The sequence below is a fragment of the Macaca nemestrina genome, chromosome 7 (genome assembly GCF_043159975.1).
Source record: "Macaca nemestrina isolate mMacNem1 chromosome 7, mMacNem.hap1, whole genome shotgun sequence".
Lineage (NCBI taxonomy): Eukaryota > Metazoa > Chordata > Mammalia > Primates > Cercopithecidae > Macaca > Macaca nemestrina.
Window position 1 is genome coordinate 160,518,858 of NC_092131.1, and position 5,021 is coordinate 160,523,878.

Here is a 5,021-nt window from a genome sequence, read left to right on the forward strand (position 1 = left end):
AGGCGACCGCCTCCGAGACCCGCGCCCGCCTCCGGCCGCGGTCGCCGCCGTCAGCAGCGCGGGGTCCCCGGGGCCGCTCCCGGGCCACCGCGCTCCTTCCACTGCCGTCGCCGCCGTCGCCGCCGCTGATTCATGTTCTTCTCGGAGCCGCCGCCTCCTCCCGGCCCGCCCGCAGCCCGAGCTCGCACCGCCCCCCCGCGGAGCCCCGGCGGCCGGCTCAGAGCGCAACCCCGGCCAGCGCCGCAGACGCCCGCGGCCCCGCCGGCACCCCGGCCCCGGCCGCCTGCTGGCCGAACCTGAGGATCCGGCTCGGCCTCCTGGATGGGCTCCCCGGCCATGCCCCTCCTTTCCCTAAACGCGCTCCAGCATCTTTTCTAACCCAGCACTCCAGAGCCTTCCCTCAAAACCCCGCTGGCAGCCCCCACCACACCCCAACTCTTGTTCGGACTCTGATCCCAGAATCCAGCACCCCCCTCTCAGGACTTAGAGAACCTCAACCCCTAGACACTCCCATCCATCTGGTCCCCCGAAACTGCCGTGACCCGGGGCTCCCCCAACAGGATCTGCTAGCATCCCTTGTGCCTCCCTTTCATTGAGCCGTTCACCCGAAATCCCCATATTCATGTCCTATTGCCATGCCTTTATCTCCAAATCCCTCCTACCTGAAAAATGCCCATTTTCTCCAGCCCCACTTGCCGTATGTTTTCCAACTTGGGTCTTGAGTTTCCCAAGATCTTGGTAATCCTCAGGTTTTACCTAATATATATCCCCACCCCTACACTACACAGGCCAAAGCCCAATTGCCCATATCTTTTTGGGCTGTCATTTTTCCTAGTTGCTTCCCCTGCTTCTACCCCTTTTCCCAGGACCTGGTGTGAAAGTTGGCTGTGTCGTCACACTGTCTAGTCAAATATTAGCTATTATTAGTAGACCACCTTGCACACAGTAGGCTTTCCATAAATAAATAGGCAGATGCCTGTTAAATGAATGAAGAATTGCTTCAGAACCTGCCCCACAACTAGTAATCATGGGGGTGGCCTTGCCCACAGACATCCTGCCAGGCACATGCAGAGCTGGTTCCAAACCAAGCCTGCCAAGTGTGCTCCTCCCCTTGCCCTTCCCTCCAGGGGGAAGCCCACCCCACACCCCCTCCAGAGGTTCTGGGTGGAGAGCCACTCAACTCCGGTTGCCGCAGGCTCACTGGATCTTTTCAGGGATTCTCCTGAGCAGCAGGGGCCTGCCTCTTCTTCCACTTGGCCCCAGCAGTGCTTGTTTATTAATTATACTAATGATAACAACAGCAGTGCTGGCAGCAGCCTGAGACCCAGCTGGGGGCGCCCCCAGGCGGCAGCAGGAGGAGAGACTCATGAGGCACTGTCAAGAGGTGGATGGCAGGGGCCAGACATCTCTCTCTGTTTCGCTGAGCTCTCTGCCAATTTTCTTCTGTTTCACTGAGCTCTCTGCCAATTTTCTTCCTTCTCCTCCTCCTCCTCCTCCTCTTCTTCTTCTTTCCTCTTCTTCCTCTTCCTCTTCTCTATCTCCTCCTCCTCCTCCTTCTTCTTCCCTCTCCCTCTTTCTCCTCTTCCTCTTCTTCTCTTCTTTTTTTTTTTTTTTTTTTTTGAGACGGAGTCTCGCTCTGTCGCCCAGGCTGGAGTGCACTGGCCGGATCTCAGCTCACTGCAAGCTCCGCCTCCCGGGTTTACGCCATTCTCCTGCCTCAGCCTCCCGAGTAGCTGGGACTACAGGCGCCCGCCACCTCGCCCGGCTAAGTTTTTGTATTTTTTTTTTAGTAGAGACGGGGTTTCACCGTGTCAGCCAGGATGGTCTCGATCTCCTGACCTCGTGATCCGCCCGTCTCGGCCTCCCAAAGTGCTGGGATTACAGGCTTGAGCCACCGCGCCCGGCCTCTTCTTCTCTTCTTCCTCTTCCTCTTCTTCTTCTTCTCTTTCTCCTTCTTTTTTTTTCAGACGAAGTTTCACTCTTGTCGTCCAGGCTGGAGTGCAATGGCACAATCTTGGTTCACTGCAACCTCCACTTCGTGGGTTCAAGCGATTCTTCTGCCACAGTCTCGAGTAGCTGGGATTACAGGTGCCCACCACCACGCTCGGCTCATTTTTGTATTATTAGTAGAGACAGGGTTTCACCACGTTGGCCAGGCTGGTCTCAAACTCCTGACCTTAGGTAATCTGCCCACCTCGGCATCCCAAAATACTGGGATTACAGGTGTGAGCCACTGTGCCTGGCCTCTCTGCCAATTTTCTTGAGCACTGTGGGTCAGCTTCAGGACCCTTTCCCAAAGGAAAAGCCTTGTTGCTTTCCAGAATCCACAGTTTCTGAGTTTGGGCTGAGACAGGGCAGGCAGACAATAGGCTGGGGCCGAAAGCAGAATTGCTGAGGCTGCTCTTGGGCACTTGTCACTTTTCCAACCCCTCTCCCCCACCTTTTTTCTGAGGGCGACTTCAAGTTTTCAGTGAAGGGGAGCCTCCTCCTCTTGATTCCGGCTGATATTAGTAAGATTCATTCTAGAGGATGTTGGACTCAGAGCCCAACCCAGCCTTTTACTTCCTTCTCTCTCTTCATTCCCTCCCCACCATTTCCTCAGCTGACAGGGAGTCCCACCCTAAAGGCCATCCTTTTCTACTGGTCAAAATGGGCTTCTCAGACATGTGATGGATGCCACTTACAGCCTTGACAAACTTCCCACCTCAGCCGCCAGCCTGAGATACATCACTGTCACAGGGGCATCACACTGTCTGTGTGGGACAAGTGGCCCTGAGCTCCTGCTTTTCCTACAGCTAATTCTAAATCTCTCTCAATTCATAGTATTTCTTTTTTTTTTTTTTTTTTTTTTTTTTTTTTGAGACGGAGTCCCACTTTGTCACCCAGGCTGGAGTGCAATGGTGCGATCTCGGCTCACTGCAACCTCTGCCTCCCAAAGTGCTGGGATTACAGGCATGAGCCACCGTGCCCGGTCGTAGTATTTCTACTCACAGGGGCAGAGAGGAGGCCGGGAGCTGTGACTCATACCTGTAATCCCAGCACTTTGGGAGGCCTAGGTGGGCAGATCACGAGATCAGGAGTTCAAGACCAGCCTGTCCAGCATGGTGAAACCCCATCTCTACTAAAAATACAAAAATAGCTGGGCGGGGTGGCAGGTGCCTGTAATCCTAGCTACTCAGGAGGCTGAGGCAGGAGAACCACTTGAACCTGGGAGACGGAGGTTGCAGTGAGCTGAGATTGTGCCATTGCACTCCAGCCTGGGCAACAGAGCAAGACTCCGTCTCAAAAAAAAAAAAAAAGAAAAGAAAAGAAAAGAAAAAAAAGGAAAAAAAAAGGGCACAGAGGAGTGGGGGGGTGGGGGTCCTGGTCTTCTGACATTTCAGCTTCTACAAAGGTTTTACCTCCTGAGCCCTTATAACCCATTCTCCTTGCTTATCTCCCCCACCTTTCTCTCTCTGGGCACAGTACAAGAATGTGCTTCTAAGGGTATGTGAACAGGTGTGATTTTGTGGAAGAGATGTGTAGGTGGATGAGAGGGTGTGCATTGTGATGTATGAGGGAGGGTGTGCATTTGTGCAAATTCTAAATGTGACTGACGCTTTGTGGGCGGATGGGGAGAAAGTGTGTGTCTGTGGGTGTGGAGGTGTGTGTGTGTCTGTGTGTGACTGGAGGAGGTTGGCTGCCTGTGCAAATACATGCCTGCAAAAGCTCTTCTTCTTCCATAAATGCATTGTTTGGGAGGAAACTAATCAAATCAACAGGAAATGTTTTTGACCTAATGCAGGAGTAGCTGTCCCAGGACTTCCTGTCCTTATAACAGAACCAGAGGCGGCGATACTCTATTCCAGAGGAGTAAGAAGGGGCTGCAGGGGTGGAGAAAGGTTCAGTGAGAGGAAGGGCCAGTGGCAGCCCCTTATTATGGATGGCACTAGGTTGGGCCCAGCATCTCACTAATCTAGTAAAATAAGTCTGTCCACTCTCAGCCTTTTATGACCCAGGACTGTTCAAGGAGGCCAAGGATCCAGAGAAGATGAAAACAAACCTGGAGATAAAAACCACTGTCCACAGAAGCAGGGCACTCTGCTACCAACTTCCAGCACTCTCAAGAAGCACCTGTTTCAGCTTTTTCAGAGTTAAGGCCTTCTCCCCCACCCTTAGAGTGGGGGAAACAAGAGGAAACCATGGTGAGCTGCAGGGTCATGGCAGTCTCACTGGTCATATAACCAAAGACCTGTTCTTTCCCAACTACTGGCTCAAGAGATGAGAGGTGCCCGGGCATGATGGCTCCCACCTGTAATCACAGCACTTTGGGAGGCTGAGGCGGGCAGATCACCTGAGGTCAGGAGTTCAAGACTGGCCTGGCCAACATGGTGAAACCCTGTCTCTACCAAAAATATAAAAATTAGCCAGGTGTGGTGGTGCATGCCCGTAGTCCCAGCTACTTGGGACACTGAAGTGGGAGGATCACTTGAGCCTGGGAGGCAGAGGCTGCAGTGAGCTGAGATGGTGCCACTGCACTCCAACCTGGGTGACAGAGTGAGATCTTGTCTCAAAAAAAAAAAAAAAAAAAAGAGGTGACAGTGGGCAAGTTCCACTCAAGGGATGGGGCAAGCCACAGACTGTGTTCCTCACCTTTAGAGAAACCTCTGGGACTGGTAGAAACATTACCTATAGGTGTAATTTGACATTTGCTGGGAACTGTTGCTGTCCCTGTCAAACACCCACTGCCTGAAATTCCTAAGCCAGAAACAACGCAACTTCTTGCCCCATGGAAGATGACACAGAAACGTAAATTCCTAAGAGGACCACGCTTTGAATTTCAGTCACAGGGAAAATTTCAAAGGATCAGATTTCCCTCCAAAAGCAGATTTAGGAAGCAGTAGAGCAATAAGGTTGGGGTTTCTGAAAGGGCAGATAGGTCCAAACATGGAAGAAAAACTTTCATCTTCAAAATTTCACCTAAAGATGGCCATGGGAGGAAGAGTTTTGTGTGTGTATGTGTGTGTGCCTGTGTGTGTGCC